Source organism: Cervus elaphus, chromosome 9 (assembly GCF_910594005.1).
Source record: "Cervus elaphus chromosome 9, mCerEla1.1, whole genome shotgun sequence".
Lineage (NCBI taxonomy): Eukaryota > Metazoa > Chordata > Mammalia > Artiodactyla > Cervidae > Cervus > Cervus elaphus.
The window spans coordinates 68,608,815-68,632,912 of record NC_057823.1 but is presented as its reverse complement, the minus strand read 5'-3'; the positions used below and the strand labels follow the sequence as shown (position 1 = coordinate 68,632,912).

Here is a 24,098-nt window from a genome sequence, read left to right as displayed (position 1 = left end):
CTTTTATTCTCTTTTAGATAACCATGCCAGATATTACTTGTACCCCCATCCATCCCTTAAGAAGGGCATCTTGAATAAGTCTGAACAGTTCAGGAGATCCAGAATTGGGATAATTCTCTGGGCAAAAAGAGCAGACAGAGGAGATTAAAAACTCATTGTGAACCCAATCATAACCATTTTTTAATCCTTATTTGAGATGATAGCTGTGATGGTTAATTTTATGTGTCACCTTGACTGGGCTATGGGGTGACCAGATATTTGATATAACACCATTCCAGGTATGTCTGTGAGAGTGTTTCCAGATGACATTAACATTTGAATAGGTAGACCTACTAAAGCAGATTTCCTTCCCTAAAGTGGGTGTGCCCCCTCCAAGCAGTTGAAGGCCAGAATAGCACAAATGGGCTAATCATTTCTCTAGTCATTAGGAATTTTTCCACATTTAAACTGAAACGTGGCTCTTATAACTGGAGCCTACTGGCCTTCGGACGGGAACCACATTATCAGTTCTCCTTGGTTTCCAGCTTACCAACTGCAAATCTTGAGACTGTCCAGCTTCCATAATCACATGAGCCAATTCCTTACTACCAATTGCTATATACTTCCAGATGTTCAAGCTGGTTTTAGAAAAGGCAGAGGAACCAGAGATCAGATTGCCAACATCCGCTGGATCATCAAAAAAGCAAGAGAGTTCCAGAAAAACATCTATTTCTGCTTTATTGACTATGCCAAAGCCTTTGACTGTGTGGATCACAGTAAACTGTGGAAAATTCTGAAAGAGATGGGCATACCAGACCACCTGACCTGCCTCTTGAGAAACCTGTATGCAGGTCAGGAAGCAACAGTTAGAACGGGACATGGAACAACAGACTGGTTCCAAATAGGAAAAGGAATACGTCAAGGCTGTATATTGTCACCCTGCTTATTTAACTTATATGCAGACTACATCATGAGAAACGCTGGGCTGGAAGAAGCACAAGCTGGAATCAAGATTGCCGGGAGAAATATCAATAACCTCAGATATGCAGATGACGCCACCTTTATGGCAGAAAGTGAAGAGGAACTAAAAAGCCTCTTGATGAAAGTGAAAGAGGAGAGTGAAAAAGTTGATTTAAAGCTCAACATTCAGAAAACTAAGATCATGGCATCTGGTCCCATCACTTCATGGGAAATAGATGAGGAAACAGTGGAAACAGTGTCAGACTTTATTTTGGGGGGCTCCAAAATCACTGCAGATGGTGATTGCAGCCATGAAATTAAAAGACGCTTACTCCTTGGAAGGAAAGTTATGACCAACCTAGAGAGCATATTAAAAAGCAGAGACATTACTTTGTCAACAAAGGTCCATCTGGTCAATGCTATGGTTTTTCCAGTGGTCATGTATGGATGAGAGAGTTGGACTGTGAAGAAAGCTGAGTGCCAAAAAATTGATGCTTTTGAACTGTGGTGTTGGAGAAGACTCTTGAGAGTCCCTTTGGGCTGCAAGGAGATCCAACCAGTCCACCCTAAAGGAGATCAGTCCTGGGTGTTCATTGGAAGGACTGATGTTGAGGCTGAAACTCCAATACTTTGGCCATCTCATGCGAAGAGTTGACTCATTGGACAAGACTCTGATGCTGGGAGGGATTGGGGGCAGGAGGAGAAGGGGACGACAGAGGATGAGATGGCTGGATGGCATCACTGACTCGATGGACATGAGTTTGAGTAAACTCTGGGAGTTGGTGATGGACAGGAAGGCCTGGTGTGCTGCGATTCATGGTGTTGCAAAGAGTCGGACACAACTGAGTGACTGAACTGAGCGGACTGATGTGCACACATTCTATTGGTTCTGTTACTTAGGATAATCCTGGCTAATCCATTAATAGAGAAGTCTATTCCCAAATTCAGTTTCTGAATTAAAGGAGACTTTTAAAAAGATTCGTCCATGTTACATAACTCTTCAGTTGCCACACACCCCTTAAAGATATGACCAAATCACACTCTTGGAGAGACCTAAGACTTTCTCAGCCTCTGCTTGTGAACAATAATCACTATTGTCATAGCCTGATAATCCTTCTGTGTCCCATGAGAGGGAAGCCCTATTATAGGACAGTATTAAGAGTTATCAAGGGCCCAGTCAGACCTTCACTTGGTTCTCTCCCAGAAAATGATGTCAGGCTTAAGATTACAATGTGAAAGAAAGCTTCTTCATGAAAGAAGAAGCTATATCGCAACTAGACAGAGCTTATGGTAATCTTGACATTGATGGTAATGGGGCTATCACAGGTACTGGGAAATTAATTCTCTAATACCATGTACACTGGTTGGGTAACAGGAGATGAGATGATTGGATGGCATCACTGACTCAATGGACATGAGTTTGAGCAAACTCAGGGAGATAGTGAAGGACAGGGAAGCCTGGTGTGCTGCAGTCCATGGGGTCGCAGAGTTGGACACGACTTAGCCAGTGAACAGCAACAAACCAGTTGTGAATAGATCAGTACAGGTTTATAATTACTATAGCCAGCTAGAAAGAGGGTGCTTCTTCATGTTCTGTTAGTGTTCTACATGCTTATAGAAGGATCTTGAGAGATTTGCCTTTATTTTCTTCGTGGCTCTTTCTATGATTGTTGGACATAAGGAAGACATAGAATGATTTGTACATTCCTATATTCTCTACAGTTCAACTATGTAGGAGAGGTTAACAAGCAAGAGATTACCTTCTCTTATACTCAAAACATGGCAGAAAGAAAGAGATGCATAAAATAGAAGTGGAAAGAATACAATATTTCTCAGGTCATGCTTTAAAGTTATAGCAGAGGAGACATTAAGTTAACTAGAAAGTGTTCATCTAAGGAGCCCTTGTTCTTCAGGAACAACAGATAAATGCATTATGGTAACGCTTCTTGCACTTTTAAAACTCTTTGTATTGGGAACAAGTTTTTTTCAAAAAAGTTACCTGACAGACATTCCTCATTCGCTTCCTTGCACTTTCAATTTTGACTCAAATCCTATTATTCACAAGATATGAATTGGCCAGTAGGAACATTTCCAACAACAATATTTCAGAATTAAAATCTAATTTAACCAAGATGACCCCTGGCAATCATCAAGCTCAGGTAAAAGTAATCCCTTCAACATAAATGGCCATGTGTTATTCATTCCGTCCAGAGTGTTCTAGGAAAAGTATCCAATCATTTCTTATCATCTAAGCTGCCTTTCTTATCATATAATAACTTATAATGGGCAAGCTTTAAAAAAAAGTGTACTATACCACCATAACTAATATATGTGTGGGAATGAGATCCAGTCTTGGAAACACACACAAAAAAATTCATTTTAGAGTGGTTGAATAAGAGGGGAGGATGAATAGTTTGAAAAAATGTGCAGTTTAATATGTAATCATACAATGAAGATGTTAGCTTAGGGAATAACTCAATACTTTCTTCCTTAACTTCAGGTTTTAAAATGCCCATTTTTATGGAGCAGGCAGTGACAACTTTAGCATCAAAAAGATTCATCCTTATATGCCAATTCTACTCTTTTTCACTTATGTGACCTGGGGCAAATCACTTAATATTTTGCACTTCAGTTTGCTCAAAATCAACAAGCTATCACAGTATATAAGGCTATGTTAAGTGATCTGGCATAGAAAGTGGCAAACTATAGGTGTTTTATCAATACTATTTCCTCACTTTTAAAGTAGGCCTTAACATGGTCTGTCTTTTTAGAAAAAAAAAAAAAAATCCTTCTTTATGGGTAGAGATTCTTGAGGCTAGGATTATTACAGATTTTCCCCATCTTTCATAATAATGTCACGTGCTAGAGAATGTGTTCTTTAGTGGATCCAGACTAAAGCTCATGGAGTTATTTCCCTTAGATTCTGGCCTGACATAATGGGACTCACCTGAGTTACTTTCTGTATGTTGGAAAAAACCTGGTTTGTGGGATGTCAATTTCAGTATTCACAAAGTTTCTTTCTGTTGCCATAGATTTAAGCTTTCAAACCCTACAACATAACATCTCCATGGAGAAAGCCATGCTAACTGACACAAGGTTGCTTCCTTTCTCATCTGGATTTAGCTCCAAAGTCTGGGTTATGGTGGATGAGATTAACTCTAAATTCTACCTCCAAGTGAGTAAGAATGTTAGTGCAGATGCCCAAGAGCTGGTTCTAATCTCCTGGATGACGTCAGCTTTGCAAACTTGAAACAGAGGAACACTATAATGAGTAGTGGGGTTTTACTGAAATTCAATACCTAGAAATGTGCTTGCTGTACCTGCTTTTTTTAAATTAAGATCAAAACCAGACATATGAAACAAACTGCCTGGCCTGGCAGGTAGAGAAGAATGCACCTCAGGTTAGATAGATAAGTGGTGTTGGACTCTTATTTTCAGAGTCACAGCAACACACATTACTCGCCAGATAGCATGTGACAAGCACTGGACTTTACAGAGGCTATTGATCTCAGGAGAGAGGTTAAGAAATATAGAAGAAAAGGAGGCACCTGAACTTCCCTCCAGAATTGACTCCACGTACAAATGAAACTGCAAGATTTCTGGACATCTCACTCTTTTCAGCTGTCAGCGGGCAAAGACAAAAGAAGGGAGGTAATGTGAACCACTGTTTTGAGTATCAGGAGTCAGTAGCATTTAAGATGGGCATACTGAATCAACTGCAATTTGTATCAGTTCCCTCTCCAAAACCTCAGGGTGACCCTTTTTCCCTCACAGTCAGACATCTAAGATTTGTTGTCTTCTAAAATGTCAGGAGGCTGATTCCTGTTAAATATCAAGCATATATATAAGAAAAGGAAGAATTCTTTTGGACTTTTAGCCAAGTCCATGATCTCAGGGGCCTGCAGGCAAAGTCACTGCAGCCACACTGGCCTTCCTACTTGTCCTCTGAACACATCAAACAGGTCCAACATTAAGACCTCTATCCTTGCTGGTCCTCCTGCCTCAAATGATCTCCCCCAAGCTTTCAACAAAGCTGGCCTCTTCTCTTAATTCAACTCTTTCTCAAATGTGATATCCTTCAAGAGGTCTCTCCTGACCTCGACATGTAACAGAGCACCTTTGCTTCATCTCTGCTAGTGGACTGCTCAGTATCTGACATTCCACTTTTACTCACTTGTGTATCACTGGTGCCACAAAGAGAGACAAAACACTTTGTTTATTGTTGAAACAATGTCTGACATATAATAAGAGCTCAATCGGTACTTTTTTTTTTTTAAGTAAATGTGGTATCTTTGATGAATCATTAAAGCCAAGTCTGGGCTTCCCTGGTGGCTCAGACAGTAAAGAATCTGCCTGCAATGTGGGAGATCCATGTTTGACCCTGGGTCAGAAAGATCCTCTGGAGAAGGGAATAGCAACTCACTCTAGCATTCTTGCCTAGAGAACTCCATGGATGGAGGAGCCTGGTTGGCTACAGTCCATGGGGTCGCCAAGAGTCGGACACAACTGAGTGACTAAGACTTTCACTTTCAAAGCCAAGTCACTGTGTATAAGCTGATTACAAACCCTGGGATTCCTCTCTCTCACCATGCCTTTAAAATGCTTTGTTGAAAACCATCAGGGAGTTCGGGCTTTCTGAGGATTAAGTGTTCTGGACTCCATGTACAGCACCTTAAAATAAACACTGATTTTTCATTCGCTACAAACCAGTGTCAGTAGACTGGCTTTACTGTGCATGGGTGAGCAAACCTAAGTTTTGGTTTGAAAACATCTACATATAAAACTAAAGCATTTTAGAGCAAAAAAGAAATTTTGGAGATGATGTAAATCAACTTTGCCATTTTAACAGAAAAGTAAATGGGGGATAAGGCTCTGCGGTTTACCTGCCCACAGTCACACAAGTTGTTACTGGCAGGGCTACGGCCATAGTTTAGTCTCCTGACCCCTCATCCAGTGCTTGTTCCACTTTAGCTTTCTGTCAGTACTGAGCAAAGCCCAAATCAGTCAGACCTGAAAGTTAGCATGGAACAGGACAACAGAAAATGTCAAGCAATGAATTAAAACACAGACCTTATCTCACTCCAGAGTTGTGTTTGCAGAATCCTAAAAATTTAGGTCGTCAGGAAGAACATCCCAGATAAAAAAATCTCAACATTCCTCCAAATATTTTGAATTTGTTTTAGAGACAGAAGGCCCTAGCAATCATTAAGTGCAATTTTGTAATTTTGCAGAGGATGACATTGATCTTAGAGAGGTTACTTCCCCAATTTCACACAAGTGGTCAAAATGAAGACCCAAAAATTTAATGAAATGATTTTTATACTACTCTATACAGGTGATCCCAATTGTCTGACAATATGTGTTTTGAAAAAATTGTTTTGAAAAAATTCTTTATTGTGCTAATCAAACAAAAAGGATTTGCTAGCATAAAATGGTGCAAAGGAAACCAAACATCTAGTAAAAACACTCTAGAGATGATATCATTTACTCTATAGCAACTGAAAAGCAATTCTATTTTTCATTTGACAAATGAAATAAGTGTAGGTCAAATGCAATTCTCCAAACCAGTGTTTAATATGGGGCTCAAGGCACCGGGGGAACTTGCCTATGGTTTGAACTAGAGTAGATAACTTAATAAATTCTTGTTGGGTGGATAAATGGATAAGTGAATGAACAGAGTAAATAAAAGACCTATGTTAGAAATATAAAAGGAAAAGAGATGGGGTAAAGTGTAGAGCTCTGATTCATGGAGCTGAGAATTAAGATGAACACTGGGTGTGACAACAGACCAGCACCCAAGCCCCAGCTGACCCCAAGCCAGGCAGCTCCAAGAGAACCTCTAAACCAGGGGTTCATGTTGAACCAATGGCTCAAATAAGGAAATAAGTTCCTAAATTAATAAAAATTTATATGTTGGGTGTGAAGGGGTGGAGGAAGAGGGAACAAACAAACAAAAACCTTGCTGAGGTAAGCCTAACCCTCCTTCTTAGAAAGTGAAGAGACCGAAAAAGTCACATTTTGGACCATATTTTCTGAAATCACCTTAACCAGTCTCTGGCTATAGTATTACAGACAAGTAAATTAATCCTGTCCCACATTTCATGCTGTTTGAATACATGAACTGTACCTGGTAACCATCAAACTAAGACTGGAACAAATAGCATTCATGGGGTAAATAATGCAGGTGGGACAGCAGGTCAGGCTAGGCCAGCTAGATGGCAATGATAAAAGTGAATATTTCAACTGACTGAGACACTCCTCCATCCAACTCTGCCGCCATCCACATCAAGTGTTAGTCGCTCAGTCGTATCTGACTCTGTGATTCCATGAACTGGAGCCAGCCAGGCTCCTCTGTCCATGGAATTTTCCAGGTAAGAATACTGGAGCAGGTTGCCATTTCCTTCTTCAGGGGATCTTTCCAACCCCGGGATTGAAGCGGGGTCTCCTGCATTGCATGCAGATGCTTTACCATCTGAATCACCAGGGAAGACCCACATCAAAAGTAGGTACAAGTGTTAAAGAAAAATTCAAACCAAAACTCCTGCCCCTTATACTCATCTTTCTGTCACTGAAGCTTGGCAAAATACTACTCAAGATAAAACACCTCCAGCTCAAGTTTTTAATAGAAATGCATTTATCCTTTTGTTCAGTGGCCTTCTGCATGAGGTCAGCTCTTCCCCATCCAACCTCTTCTCCTTGGAAATTCTCCTGCTATTCACCTGCACATCCCTTCTGCTAGCTCACAGGCTCGAATGCCAGTTCTCTTTCTGCCTTCTTGGTCCCACTCTATACTACTCCTGGGATCACAGGAGGAATAACAGCAGGCTTCCACGGAAAGTTCTTCCACTCACTATTGTACGGCCTTCAATGAATGGTTCTCAATCACGGGTGGATCTGTTCCCCAAGCAGACATCTGGCAATGCTGGGAATTATTTTTGATTGTCATGATTTTTTTTTTGGGGGGGGGCGGTGGTTAACAGCATCGAGTGGGCAGAGGCTGGGTTGCTGCTAAACATGCCTAGAACAACCTCTGACCATAAAAATTATTTGGTCCAAAGTGCTGAGATGGAGAAACTCTGTCCCAGACTATTCAAACATTGTAGATCTCCATTTTCAAACAGACTAAAAGGATAATAATATCTTCTCTGCCTAACTCAGTATCATGTAGGGAAGACATCTTGATAAGTATAAGCTTATGCATGTAAAGTGTTTTAAAAAGTATCTTATAAATTTACTTTTGTTTTTAGCTCCTGATACCTCTTCAGATTATGTAAAGAGGATTAAAAGTGCTTATAATCTTGCTCATTTACAATATTATCTTCATATTTTACTTTAGAGAGGATATTTACTCGAAAGAGAACACAGAGTTTCTCTCACCAAAGCCTAGTGAGCAAGCATTACTGTCCCTGTTTTTGAGATAAAATAATTGACGGAAGGAACATCTGCCACTTTCATCATGGAAAAAAGAAAAACATTGAGAGTTATAATATTTTGATCACTGATTCAGTAATCATTATTTGATGTCTATATGTGTAAACCAATAACAGTAACACAATGAAAAACTATTACCTATTTCTTACAATATACTAGACAATGAGCTAGATGTTCAGTATAAACTGACTGCTTATAATGACCCCTGAGGCAAGTCCCATTGTTATGCACACATGCATAAGTTTCAGAAACAAGTTATTTGCCCAAGGAATTTGCCCAAGTAAATGATGAGGCTGAAATTTGAAATCAAGCTTGTCAAAGTTTAACGGCTGGACTCAAATACTATGCTGTACTATGCCTGACACTGAACGCATATTCTAGGGATTGGGAGTAGAAAAACAAAAGGGCTAATCAGACACAGAGACTGCCCTCATTATCTAGCAGTTTCCTAGAAGAGATAAGATCTGATTAGGAAGGGAGACAAGATTAAGTGTCAAAGATGGACCAATGACATTCCAGAATGGGATTCTAAAATTTAGAGCATAGACATGTGCATTCAAAGTACTGAAATCAGAATGAGGGAGAAAATGAAGCAATGCATATGACTTCATGAATCTTATATTAATATATAGTATAAAGATTACCTAAGAAAATATTAGAGCATTAATTTTTTAGAACACTTATTTAGGTATCTTTGAGCACATTATTCTTAATTACAAGAGAGAGTTTGCATAGTGGAGGTGGCATGAGTTAAAAGTAAATTTGAAATAACTTTTCCTTATAGACAGGTCTAAGCCAATGGTGTCCAAGAGAAAAACAAATACAAGCTGGAATTTTTGAATAGCCATATTACAAAGTGAAAAGAAACTATTGTTTCATCATGTAACTAACTTAACTTTTTTCTTCTTTTTAGGTGCTAAGCCTTCAAAATCTGGTGCATGTTTTATGTTTACAGAATATTTTAATGTAGACAAGCTACATTTCAAACCCTCCATAACTTTACATGTGGCCCATGGTTATCATATTTACCATATCAGACAGTGCAGATTGAAGCCTTTTCTCTTTTTTGGCATTTCTTTTCAGGTTTTAATTTCTGGAAACTTCCAGTAAGAACCCAAATCACTGTGATCATTTGGGCTGCAGTGACCTACTCAGTCTCTTTTACCTCACATAAAGGTAAAGTTAAAGTTAAGTCTCAGTTGTGCCCGACTCTTTGCGACCCCGTGGACTGTAGCCCACCAGGCTCCTTAGTCCATGGGATTCTCTAGACAAGATACTGGAGTGGGTTGCTTTTTTACCTCACAGTACTGGAATTTAAATCTCCATCCCCAGTATTGAGTCTTGGCTCAGAGATTGATATTTCAGGCCCCACGGCAGCCAGTTTCCCCAATTTAGCATCTTATTAAAGCCTCCACAGTCAGATGGCCAGGCTTGGGAGTGGGAAAGGAGGAAACTTCTTCTTGCAGGGGCCTGGGACCAGATGACTGGCTCGGTGGGTTGTGCTGGTTCCTGAGTTACCAGCCTCTGTGACCCCAGCAGGTGGTATGTGGGATACGTCGGGATTAAAAAGGCAAAAGGAAGCATAGGGTCCCTTCACAGCCTTGCTTGTAGAAGACAAGGTGATTGGAGAAAACTGATCATGGATCCCCCACCCTGGGTTCAGCATCTAGGTGTGCCTCTTCCCCAGGTGCTTCTATGAAATACATCTATTAAACAGTCTTTTTATTAATAACTTGTTTTTGGAAGGGATCTGAAATTCACTGTAGAAATATTTTCATTCTTCTTCACTAAATTCCCATGAGGGCAGGTACTATTATTATCTTTCTCTTTTGACAAATGTAGATGAGAAAATCCCAGGATCATGTAGATCAAGAGACATACAATAGCAGAAGTTTTAAACTAGGTGCCTGTGAGATATTTTGGGCAAGCAGACGTAGTTTTGGGGTACAGTTAGTGTTTTAAATCCCTGGGTCAAGAAGATCCCCTGGAGAAGGAAATGGCAACAGACCAGTATTTTTGCCTGGAGAATCCTATAGATGGTGAGGACTGATGAGCTACAGTCAACAGGGTTGCAGAGTTGGACATCACCAAAGTGACTCAGCACACATACAGTGTTTTAAATAAAATATAAAACAGAACAAACACTAAGCCATTTAGATTGTGGGTTTCTTTGGAAAAATCTTAAGATTTAGCAAAATAAAAGGCTCAAATTCCTACATGATTACAATTGGTAAAGCTGAGTAGCCATTTTCCTTTTCTTGCGGTCAGAGGCTCCAGGTTCAGAGCATCATAGTCCCCTGACCCCTAATAGTCTCTCCCTGTCTCTATCCATTTGTTACTGGCTCCTCCTTGTATTTTTAAGATTAAAGCACTAGCTCAATGCATCAAACTTTAATTAAGAGTGTTTACATTTCTTAAATGGAGGAAACTTGAGGTTATCGGAGTAAAGGCCTCACTGTGGAATTTCAAATACCAATATTCTAGGTGAGAGGAAAATATTTTTGTTATGGATCTTACCTTGGCTTCAATACTGTATCTATTAATATTATTCTAATCTTCTCACCAACATTATGGAATCCATTCTATAATTGTGTTCAGTTCATCAAATGACAAAACCAACACTGAGAGATTTAGAGAGGTGTTGAAAGCCATGCTCGTATAACACTATTAGCAGATGGGTTGGAATTAGCTCTCCAGGCTATCTTTGTACTGCTTGATAGTGTCCCTCTCATACAATTCTCAGTGAATATTGTGACCTTTTACATACATAGTGTTCTGTAGGGATGGCCTTTCAAGGCAGTAAAACCTGAGTGTTAATACCTAATGTGCCTTTTAAAACCTTTGAGAAAGTTCCTTAACCTTCTGAGATTTAGCTTACAGAATTTTCTAAAAAGCACAGTGATTTTCAGTCATGGAAATCTCAGGAAGAGTAAAGTAATTAGCATTATTCCTAGGAGAGAGTACAGTTTCAGAAAATGTTGATTTCATTTCCTCTCCCCTCCAATCTAGTTAACTAAATAAGCTAGTTGAAGTTATGGTAATGACTCATCTATAATATGTGGTGGAAGCCATGCAATTTGGGTAGAACTGACTCCTCTCTCAGCCGACTCAGACCCATCAAGGTCGTTTGATTCCCCTTGCACAGTGATTGGTTCATATTGGACATGAGAAATAAGTTGGTTCAATCAGAGTGAAGCCCAGGGTTTTTAAGCGAAGTGAGCCAGGGCAGAGAAGCTCTTTTAAGCTATAAATATTTGGTATGCAAATATGATGCCTGGGGCAGTTGCTTTCATTTTGCTATCATGAGTGGACTCCATCTGAGGAGATGCCAACTAAAGAGAACCACAAACCTGAGGAAATCCCAGAAGAAAAGAATAAAAATTTTAATCAAATCCTTATTTTCTCTGGATTTTTCTATTACCTATCAGTCAAGTACACTCTCTCTAAACCATGCAGAGTGTTGTGAACAGTTGAAGGTACTCTTGTGGTGCTTCCCTATTGACTGCCAAGAGTATTCGTCACAGCAAATTGTCTTCTTGTTGTTTCAGCCATCCCCAAGTAGGTGTGGAGAAGAAGTATCAGGTAAGATAGCTGGATGACTGGTCTTTCCACCGTCATCACGACAGCAGCTGGTGGTGTCTACTTTCGTTTAAAGTCATATAACTTCATATTTTGGGGTCAGAGTACGTTACTACTTTGTGGAAAATGCTGGGAAAACCGGGAGTCAGATTCTGGCACTTAATTTCAGTCAGGGACCTGCGAGTGGGTGGTTTCCATGAACTGTGCGTTCCACTTCTCTAGAAGAACACGATTAGAGAAGCGAAGAGGAGGAGTGAGATCATACCAAGACTTTCAGAAAAGCCAGGGTAACTGTTTCCCAGTGACTTTTCTGTCTTGTCTATTCATATGCCATTGTGTTGGGATGAAAAGGGAGCTGTAGGGGTTCTTGGTGTTGTGAGCTCAAGTAAGATACCACATATCTGGATGTGAGTACAAGGAGTGTATCCTCCGAAGGTCTTAGTGCTTTCAAGTTAAAGGCAGCGGTCCCCAAATCAAATGCCCAGAGGTGGGCAAGGGACTTTGATGAATGAAATGGACACCAGGTGGAGGCCTGGAGAGAGTGCAGACCCTGCCAGGGACATAGCTGCTCAGCTCTAATTAAACAGCTTTTTAAAATAATCTTTACGTTTTTTTAATGTAACATTCTATTAATTAAATTTTTTTTATCTCTCTCTCTCCATAATGAGAAGATCAAATAAAACACTTGGATGGAGGGCTTTAGTTCTCAGGCCAAAGACAACTGAGGAGCTGGCTGGATTACCAGAAAAGATTAAGAGGTGACAGCTCTTGGCTCCAAGGCTGCAAGAGGAGAGTGACTGAGCAAGATGGAGAAGGTCTGTGTTTCTGTGGATGGCTTGAACACAGATGCCTCAGGGTACACGTTTCCCTGGGGTGGCTGCAGAGATCCCTGTCAGGACTGAAGTAGTTCTGGGTTTCCACAAAATTTCTGTGACTGAGAGTAGCAGTGAGGTAGCAGAGCTGCCTGCAGAGCTACCTGATCTCACAAGGACCCTCCTCGCAGGACCACCCTTAGGGTCTGTGGATGAAGCCACCTCCTGGCTTGAGGGAGGGAGCCCACTCAAATTCCTGATTTACTCTGCTCATCAGTCTCAGTGAGGGTCCAATCAGAAATTAAAGAAAGATAAATAACAAGAATAAATTTGACAAGCCATGGAAGTCATAGCTGTTACCACAGAAATAGTTATTTCCACTTGATGGCTGAAGTGAGCATTAGAATTGCTATTCAATACTCTAAGTTCACAGAGCTAGTTAAAGGCAACATTTACACTCAAATCGTAGACTCCAGTCTCAAGTCCCCATGATCCATGCTGCCTTTCCCAGTATTTTCTGTAGTTCCACATTTTTTCCTATCCTTTATTATCTGTGCACTCCCTAGATAGTGGTGGCAGTTTGATCTAGAGATACCAAGAGCATTTGATTAAAATACTGTTTTTCTCTACTCTCTGTTAACTGTCTACAGAATGATTATTACAGAGAACAGTCTTTGAGAAATATTGCATTATGCAGCTAATGACATAGAAAATAGGTGATTTGAAGGTAAATTTTCACTTCCCATTTTACCTCCATTACTATTAGTGCTGTTCATGAAAAGAAAATTTAGATGAAGTGTCTATGGCCCTAACTTCACATTTTTTGGCTGCTCTTAAATATTTTTAAACTGCATGCTGTGAGATTCTGAGTCCAGTTATTATGTAATCAGAACCACTTTCCCAAAAAAGCCTTTTCAAATTGTGAAATACCATCTACTCTAAAATATGTACTCAGATTCCTGCAAAGTTGCTTAATCTTCGGAGGTGTCTAAGTGATGACACCAAGAGGCCAATGCCATGGAAAGAAGAAATTATTTCTTTTATTTCCTGAGAGAAGGGGGCCTACCATACCACGCAGGGCCACATGGGGAAGTACCAGATTTGGTCAGGGAGAAGCAGGAATGAGGGGGGAGCCTAGGTCAGAGCTTTTATTGGGTTTTCTCTAGGAAAGACAAGGCAAGGCAGAGTAAACAGACTAGGACTGGCTGTTTGCAAAATTCCAGTGGACTCTGGATTTAGGGGGTGGCTCTGTTTGTCTGACACCTCACTCTGGGATGCTTTCCAGCAGGGGACATACTGAATTTGTGTGTGAAAGTCAGAAAAGGAGATGGTAGGGACTAGAGACTTGGGACTGCATGTGAAAGGTATGTTCCTAGGCAAGTCATTGTTACCATTGTAAATTACAGCTGATCCTTGACCAAGATGAATTTGAACTGTAACTGCACAGGCCCACTTATACATGGCTTTTTTTCAATAAATACATACTATAGTACTATATGATTCACAATTGTTGAATCTGCAGATGCAGAGCCATAGGTAGGGAGGGCCGATTAAAGTTATATGCAGATGTTCAACTGGAGAGGGGTTGGTGCCCTTAGCCTCTGTATTGTTCAACAGTCTATAAATAGTCCTGGGAGGAACAGTCTTTTCCTGTATCTGCAAGGCCCCTAAATGTCAGACCATCAAGAATAGGAAAAAAAAAAAGAACTATAGTTAACTATATAATTAGTTCTGTGTTAAATGGATGTCAAAGAGGCAAATACAAAAATCTAAACACACATATGTCGACAACCATGGCCATCAGCCAGGAAGAGGCAGTTGTCCTCTTCCTCTTCTTATCAAGGCAAGAGTTAGTGAGAGATCCCTACAAAATCCTCCTGAGATAAAGTCCCCATAACAAAAATCAAGATCAGAGAACACCTGCACCAACAATAGCACTGGTCAAGGAAGACCCTTCTCCATCTTTTCCTCTTCTCCATGAATCACTGAAATGAGATTGTTTTTGTGACTTGATTTGTCCAGATGACTCTATCTGACTGACCAGCAAAGCTAGGCAGCCTATCTTACATTCATCCAAGGTCAGGGGAAAGACTGGGTATATCTAGTGGGTTCTAATGGGTTACACTGCATTTGAGAGATAACCTTGCTGTTGGATAGCATCTTAAAAGTCTCACTTGCTTTGTTCAATGTACTCTTCCACCACAGTATAACACGAAAAACACATACATATCTAAACAAATGCTACATTCTGTTGGTTCCATTCTACTCAATGGGGTTTAACAACACTGAGTCCGAAGTATTCCTTAGAAGTAAAACCAGAATATAGAAAGAATTGAGTTCAACATGCTTTTCCAAACCACTTCTCACTTCATTTAGCACTGACAATTGTGTGGGTTTCCTTTCTTTTCTTAAGTTCACCGAATTAACACTCAGTGTCTAAAATTGTTGCTGCTTGCAGTTCAAGGATATTGGAAGTTCCAACAAACCTTCTCCTAGGCCCATAAAATAGCTTTCTCTAAAACAGAAATCCCTGCTGAAATCACAGAACTAAGATCTATTTTGGGACAAAGCTGTTACTTAGATCAGCGATACCAGCTGGCCTGGATGTATATTTTTAAACAAAAGGATTTACTTTACCTATCAGATAGTACTTGATGAGGATTCCCAGAGTCATCGTCATATGAGGCTGCCAAAATGGGTTCCTCCCTTGGATGACAAATTCCCTCTACAGCAATGCTGATGAAGTTGGGGGATTTACTACTCACTGTACGCCAATTCCCCTGTGTGCAACATTTAGCCACAGAGACATTACTCTATGCCCTGTTTTCTTCAGGGCATTTTCCTTTCTTCTGTTTCAGATATAATTCTTCTACACCCTGATCTCAAAATGAACTGCAATTGCCTCTCTTTAAAAGTTTTAAACTTTAAGTTTCCTTATGGCCATGTTTGTATATAATGATTACACCAGAATTTAGTTTTTCTGGATGTTAGGGGTAAAAAATAATGATTACTGAATTGTTCATCTCTTCTAATCACTCCCTTTCTCAGCTCTTCTGTCACATTCATTCTGTTTCCACTTTGGCTGCTCCCACCTGCGCACACTGAGTTCATCTCTGGAAATGCTTTCGTTTCATTACTGTATGGATTTTATGAATGTTTCAAAGATTAACTCAACACCATTTTTATGGTGTTAAAATGCAAACCACAGAAATGTAATTGGAAGATGTTAAGAGATAGGCAGAAAAGTAACTGGACAGTGCAAACCCTATGTTGTCTTCCTAAACCTCAAGTTCAAGAACCAGCACACAGGGGGCTACTTGGAAGTGATCCAGTTCTTGGTGTGGTTTGTTGATAAATCACATGGAGATTTGGGCCTGCTCTGGCATTAGCGATGAGGAAGAGGCCACAATTGACTGCTGCCTTCAGGCAGGGCCAATCACAATGAAGTAGAGGATTGCCTCTCTGATTTCTCACTCTACAGCCCTGGGGATCTTCACCTTAAAACCCCAGTGCATCCTATTCCAAGAAATGTGCTACCCCTTCTGTACATCTTTTTCTGCCTTCTCTCTGCCTTTCTCAGGTCTGGCCACTTCCTTCCCCCAAGTGCTTTATTGCTCTTCTTTCTGTGCCCTCACCCAAAACTTCCAGGATTCAAACAGGCCTCCTCATAACCGCAACACACTGAATTGATTGCTTGAAGCTGTGGAAGAAATATACATTTCTTCAGAGCTTTCCAGGAATTGTGTGCAGCTCTGGTATTTTAAGGAGCGTTTGCTTCGTTATAGCAGGCTTTGCTAAAAGTGTTGGGTTGGGGTAGGGACTGGAAGAAAATAGAAGTCATAGAGTATGTTGTCTCCTCCTATCTTTTGGATGGATTGAAGTCCTTTTGGAGAGATGGGAAAGAGGAATAAGCTGATAGAACTAGTCAGAACAGATTTCTAAATAAGACATGGGCTGCTTTGTGGCCCACAAGAAACAAAAAGGCACAGAGCAGCAAGGGGATTTTTTTCCTCTTCCAAGTGGATCCCAAGTGTCCTCTGACCTCTTCTAATATCACTAGCCTTGGCAGAACCCAAACATTCAACCATCATCATGAGCTATGGCATGCTGAAGACAGGCCATGACACAGGAGAGCCACTTCCAAATGGGGCTGTGGGCAGAAGTAGTTAGTTCAGGCAAGAAGAAACAAAGTTGAGGGTTGGGTGGGGGCTGCAGGTGAAAGGCTGATTTGTGGGGACAAGGGAGGGTCCCCTTTGTGGACGGTTGAAAGAACAGATAGAATTACCTTGAAAAGAGGGCAGCTGGTTGTAATGAAGGCAGGGAGAACCTGTGTCCAACATATACTGGCATAAAAAAGAAGAGGTGGGCTTGCTGATTGTCAGAGGCAGGTGGAGCCTGCCATATCTTGCAAGTTAGTGGTGCAGGAAATTAATATGATTAGTGATCATTTTTATAGCACTTAACTGCATACCAGTCACTTCACTATAATCTTTTTGTACACTCATTAGCTCGTTTCATCTTTAAAATGACGCTATAGTATCAGTACTATTATCATCAGTATTTTGTAAGGCTTGAAGTGGTTTAGTGTTGATAAATCTCCAAAGTCACATGGTTAGGAAATACTGAACCCTTGAGACCCAGTGTGTGCATACCAAGTTAATGCTACCCTAACACATTGAAAACTAGGCCAAACGGACTCTGGACACACACTGAGCATCCTTCCTTCCTTATATCCTGAGTTACGAGGTTCCCTTTCTACCGGTTACCCCAATTATCCTTTAAAAAATCTCAAATTAGAGAGAGCACATCTCTAAACTAGTTTCTGCTTCAATCAGGACCCAAATTAAATCTGCTTTCCTTCAAGCCCAGCTGGCTGCTCTTTCTGTGACCAGCTGGAGCAGCTCCTGCCTCAGCAGAGAGCTGTTGGCGGGCTGGGGTGGCCCACGTTCAGGACTCCCTGGCCGGCTGCTGGCAGATGCCGTGTTGAAGAAATGACACATGCTGCCACAGCAGCGCTAAGCAGTCTGTCCAAGCTGCCTGCCCCAGGAGAGGAGAGTCTGCAGCCAGGCCCCAGATTTAGAGCCAGGGTGGGCAAGAAGCACGTGGAGCAGCAGTCCCCAGCGTGGCTGAGGGAGATCCTAACACATGGTGCTTGCACAAGGCTGAGTCATGGCCAGGAAGAGTTATCTGGGACCGCGGAACTCCACAGCGACTAGCCCACAGTTTTTCCACCTTGTACTTCAGACATGTGAGGCCTGACAGTTCTCCGTGGCAGGGACTGTGCTGTGTGGTGTGCTCCGCACAATGTCTGGCAGCATCCCTGGCCTCAACCCTCTACATAGCAGCCATATACCACTCTCTGATCACTACACTAATAGTGATGATTGAAAATATCTTTGGGCACGGCCAAATGCCCCTTGGGGGATAAAATCACCCCTAGTTGAGAAACAATGTTGTTTCTGATCGTGACAAAGTCATTGCATGACAAGGAGAACTGAGTTAGCTAAGGAGTCAGGAGATGTGAGTTCTAGCCTCCACGTAGCTCTTGCTAACTAAACAACTGTGGGAAAGTCCCTGCTGCTCTCTCGACTTCAGTTCCCACATCTGGACAATGAAAGAGCTGGGGAAAATGATCTTTTAATTTAGGATCATTCCTAGAATTTGTCTGAAGCTTTTAATACTGCCCCCCTCCAGAAAAAAATCTTAGCCACAGTTGAAAACTGGTGTTAGAGGGATTCAAACTCATCTAGTTTATTTACTAGTTTATTTCTTGGCACACAGCACTCAAAGCCTCACGGATATGACAGAAATAATTCAATTTATATAGGTCAACATTCCTTAAAAGGTGGTCAATGGACCATCATATGAAATGCTGCTTAAAAAACACAGATTCTTCAGCTCAAAGCCAAATCTACTGAATATCTGCAAGATGAGTCCTGGAAATCTGCATTTTAATAAATTCCCTGGGTAATTCTTGTGCATATTAAAATTTGAGAGCCACTGATTAGATGATGCTCCCAACGAATTTACCATCTATTTGGACAGAAAAGAATTGCAAAAATCTAAAAAAAAAAAAAAAAAAGAAAAAGAAAGAAAAGAAAAATCTTTAAGTAAAGGTGCTAAGTGCTGCAAAGATGCTAAAAGGGGTTGGGGGGAGGAAATGGCTGAAACATTCACTCAAACCTTCAATGAGATCTTAGTTGGGACTTCCTAGTTAAAATTACCAATTTAGGCATTGGGTAAATTAAGTGCATGGTATTAGATGACCTTATTTGAATCCTACCAGCCATTTTCTTTTTGTTTTTCATTTTAAGAACATTTATACACAGTGAAATTCAGAGGTTATAAGTTTGCAATTTAACACATCTTGACAAACAGAGACTTATGAAACCACCATCTAAATGAATACTCTTACTTCCAAAGTCCCCTAGTTTCCCTTTCAGTCAGTTCCTAAATCCTACAGACAACAGTTCTGATTCCTAGCACATAGTTTAGTTTTCCCTCTTCTCGAAATTTTTATAAATGGAGTCATACAGTATATACTGTTTTGTGTCTAATTTCTTCTACTTAACATAATACTGCTTTAGATTCATCTGTATTGTTGTGTGTATCAGTAGTTCAGTATTTTTTAATTGGTAAATATATATATGACTTCCCTGGTAGCTCAGATGGTAAAGAATCTGCCTGTCATGTAGGAGACCAGGGTTTGATCAGCGGGTCAGGAAGATGCCCTGGAGAATGGAATGGCATCCCACACCAGTATTCTTGCCTGGAGAATTCCATGGACAGAGAAGCCTTGCAGGCTACAGTCTATGGGGTCACAAAGAGTAGGGCATGAATGACTGACTGACACACACACACACACATATATATACACTACAATTTATCCATTCTTATGTTGATAAATATTTATTTCCACTCTTTAATTATTATGAAAAAGCTGTTATAAATATTCTTTTGGAAGTCCTCTGTGGAAATATATTTTAATTTCTTTCAGCTATTTAGAAACAGAGTCTTCTGCATCATAGAGTAGATATATGTTTAACTTTATAGGAAAATATAAAATAATTCTGCTACGTGGTTGTAATGTTTACAGTCTCAGCACCATATGAAAGTTCCAGTTACACCGTATCCTTAGCATATAGTGATCTTTTAATCACTGACATGTGTGGAATACTATTTCATTGGTGTTTTAATTTGGATATCCCTAGTGACTAATGGGACTTCCCAGGTGGTGCTAGTGGTAAAGAACCTGCCTGCCAATGCAGAGACATAAGAGACATGGGTTTGATCCCTGGGTCAAGAAGATCCCCTGGAGAAGGGCATGGCAACCCACTATAGTATTCTTGCCTGGAGAATCCCATGGACAGAGAAGCCTGGTGGGCTATAGTCCACTGGGTCACAGAGTTGGACATGACTGAAGCGACTTAGCACGCACAGTGGCTAATGATGTTGAGGATCTTTTCATGTGTTTATTGGCTAGTCACAAACTTTCTTTTGTGCAACATTTACTTAAGTCTTTTGCCCATTTTTAATTGAGTTGTCTTTTATTGTTTACTGTAGCCATTCTTTATTATTGATATCAGTTCAGTTCAGTCCAGTTGCGCAGTCGTGTCCAACTCTCTGCAACCCCATGGACTGCAGCACACCAGGCCTCCCTGTCCGTCACCAACTCCTGGAGTTTACTCAAACTCATGTCCACTGAGTCAGTGATGCTATTCAACCATCTCATTCTCTGTCGTCCCCTTCTTCTCAATCCTTTATAAAATACAAGTATTTTCATATTTCCTCTTTATTACAAGGTGCTCAAGAAATAAATGAATATGAATTTGGAGAAAACCTGTTCACATCCAGAAAGAGACCATTTTCACATATAAACCAATTTCTTCTCCCTAGGCTCTCAGCTCCCTAGCTTGGCTTGGAAGTATTGTTATGTTATTTACATGTAACTCCCTTGCTAGAAGCTGACTACTTCATAAAATATGCCTCTCTTTATGATGAGCATACTTTCTGAATTTAGTAAATCAATATGAATGTGGGAGACTCTAGAATTTGCAGCATTAGAGAACTCTGCTTGACCTGCCACGTCTGTTCTTCTCTGAATGTGCTTTTCTTCAGCTCCGGCCCTCAGAGCATCTCTCCTTACAGCAAGTGAATCAAGTGCTCATTACTAGCAATAGCTAATGGGCTCAATTCTGTCTTTGCAGCTGCTTTCAGTCCCTATCAAATGGATGTCTAGGTGTCACTTGATACCAACTCATGGAAAGGACTGATGCCAAGAAATCAGGCATAATCGTGAATTATCCTGGGGTTATGGAGAGGACTAAATGGTGTAATACATATAAGTAATTCTTTAGAAAATTATCTGCAAAATGGTAAATACATATTAGCTACTGCATGTTATTATTATTATTATTTTTTTTTACCATAGGATCCCTACCCAGAATCATTAAGGAATAAGTTATTTCACATATCCTGCTTTTCCCAAGTACTGAAACTCACATCTTTAATTTCATCCTTTCACATGAGAATTTTTAGTATCTGGAAATATCACTAAAATATACTACTATACAATTTTGGCTATCTCCTTAAATATGGTATACTAATTTAAGGGAACAATTCTTGATCACTTGGATTATCATCATAAGCTATTATAATTCAGGCTACAAAAGATCTCCTCAAAGTATATGAACACTTTGTCTAATGGCATGGCTTGTAAAGCAGTTTGGGTCATGGATCCCCCTGAGAAGTGAATAAAAGCTATGATTCTTTACTCAGGAAAATGTACATATGGATAAAAACAAAATCCCAAAGCCCTAGCCTCTAATATGCACAGTTTTAAGAAGACTTATGTGCCCTTAAAGGTCACTACATGTCTCTAGGAGGGCCCTCAAAACTCATGCCTCATACTAAGCAATGATGAGGAGAAGGAAGAAAGGGATGAGCCTCTACAATATGCCAGCATTCTGCCCTATGCTAGGCACTGTGCCCTATTCTCTGCACAGTCTTTCAATCTTTGCCTAAACTCACTAAAGATGAGAGTTTCAGGATGACAGAGGATGAGATGGTCAGATGGCATCACTTATGCAGTGGACATGAACTTGGGCAAACTCCAGCAGATGGTGGGGGTCGGGGAGGCCTGGTGTACTGCAGTCCATGGAGTCATGAAAAGTTAGACATGACTTGGTAACTGAACAACACAACAGGCACTATGTGAGGCTTCATGTGCATACCATATTTAATCTTACCAGTCTCATGAGGTATATTCTGCTTATGTCCATTTTTCAGATGAGAAAACTCAAGATCAGAAAATATGCAATATAATACACCGAACAATTGAACAGAGGGAATTATCAAATTCTAGAGCCCAAAGTTTTGTCACCAATGCTTTCTAGGTCCTCCCTTTTCTTCTTCCATTATTCCTAACAGGAATTAAAATTCAACCATTCATTGAGCACCTATTTCATGTCAATCAATGATGTACAGTCTTTATATGTAAAATCTCAGTTAATCCTCACAACTGCCATGCACATGGTCTAAATAAGTATTTTTAACTCTGATCATCATAAAAACTGAGGCTTAAGCTAAAACAACCTTTCTAATACAAAATAAACAGCTGAGTCTGGATTTGAGTCCAAATTTACTCCTACTAATAGGAAAGAACAAGTCTGATTCCATATTAGATGTGTTTCTTTAGCTCTAACCCTTGGGCTTTGTTGCCTGTGTTTAGTCATGTTAGCCCTGCATCTTCTGTAAAAGAATGTTGACTCTAACCTAAAACATTCAGGATAGCCTATTCTTGGGACTCTGACCTTTAAGAGTCCATTCCTACAGAGACAAAAAGTTGCAGAACAGAGAGTAACATTTGTCTCATTGGAGGTTTATTGGAACATCCTGACCTAACCTATGTAGAAAACCACAAGAGCAAAGGATTCCTACACCTAGAAGTCTGCAACAACTAACCATGCTTCTTCCTCACCTTGCCTTTAAAAGTGCTTTGCTGAAACCCTCTGAAGAGTTTGGGGGGTGTTTTGGGTCATGAGTCACCCATCTCCTTGTACGGCCCTGCAAACTTCCTCTGCTCCAAACTCTGATGTTTTGGTTTGCTTGGATGACTTGCATTCAGTAACACTCCAGGCAATGTCCTTCCCTTTCCTCTTACTTCTAGGAGCCACCACTATTTTATATACACAGTCACCAATATACACCAATTTAGCCATTTGTTTCCTAGGCCAAATTTGATGATAACTAAGTTCTGACTTCAGGAGGTTGTATAAGGCTTTCCTCTCCAGTCATGAACAGACCTTATAATGCATGGTGTCAGGCTTACCTCTGATTCAGCTGAGGCTTAGTTCTTGGGAAGATCTTTCTGCTTCTCCTACATAATTATTTAATATCCTCTGTCTTTATGAAACTGCCTGATTGGCCCCAGGAATCACAGGGAGAGACCTTCTACAGCTTCAGATTAAAAGGAGAGCTGCAGAACATAACTAGGTACGTTGTCATGTGCAATTTCTGCTTATGATTTATATAAGGACACATGTTGATCCTCAATAAAGATGCTTTGCTTTATGAGTATTTTACTTTTCCACACGAGGTGGTCTCTGAGAACACTGAGGTGTGACCACAGCATTTTGTTATCTTATGCTTGAATTCTTTCCTTGGTACAGTGCAGAAAAATATGATGGCTTGTTCTCCTGAGATGAATCTTGAATAACTAAGACTTTGAGGAGTTCTTCTGTTTGGCTATCTGGAATGCCACAAAGGCTATCACTTACCTCTTCTCCCTCTTGTTCACATTCTCTAAGGGACGGTTCACAGAAAGTGGATGGATAAAATTAAAATTCATTTCAATTGTCAATAATTACTAAAGACAGGAGTCAGGAAACTAGGACCTAGGAATCAAATCCAGCCTGCTGCCTGTTGTAAATAAGGTTTTATTGGAGTACAGCCATGCACACTGATGTGTACATATATGTGAGTGTGTGTGTGTGTGTGTGTGTGTGTGTGTGTGTGTATTGGCTATAGGTATTTTCACACTACATTAGTAGGTTCAAGTAGTTACAAAAAAAAACAAAGACTATCTTGATCTACAAAGCTTTAAATGTTTACTGTCTAGCCCTATTCAGAAAATATGTTCCAAACCCCAACATGTTTATGAAAATAAACATATTGCATAATAAAAAGCCCGCTCTGGCTTTAAAGTTAAGTGTTTCTTCTCATTTTGAAATATTCTTCAGTTCAGTTGCACAGCTGTGTCCAACTCTTTGCGACCCCAAGGACTGCTGCATGCCAGGCTTCCCTGTTCATCACCAACTCCCAGAGCTTACTCAAAGT

The 24,098-nt window shown here is 40.4% G+C and overlaps 1 protein-coding gene and 1 long non-coding RNA gene across 2 annotated transcripts in view; one reads left to right on the top strand and one right to left on the bottom strand.

The window, feature by feature from the left end:
* SGCD (sarcoglycan delta) overlaps positions 1-24,098 on the bottom strand; it is a 426,046-nt gene that overhangs the window by 256,554 nt on the left and 145,394 nt on the right. The gene's annotated exons all lie outside the window — the stretch shown is intronic.
* On the top strand, positions 11,651-12,767 carry LOC122700475. Its single transcript, XR_006342780.1, has 2 exons — positions 11,651-11,952; positions 12,621-12,767. It is a non-coding gene; the product is annotated as an uncharacterized LOC122700475 (long non-coding RNA).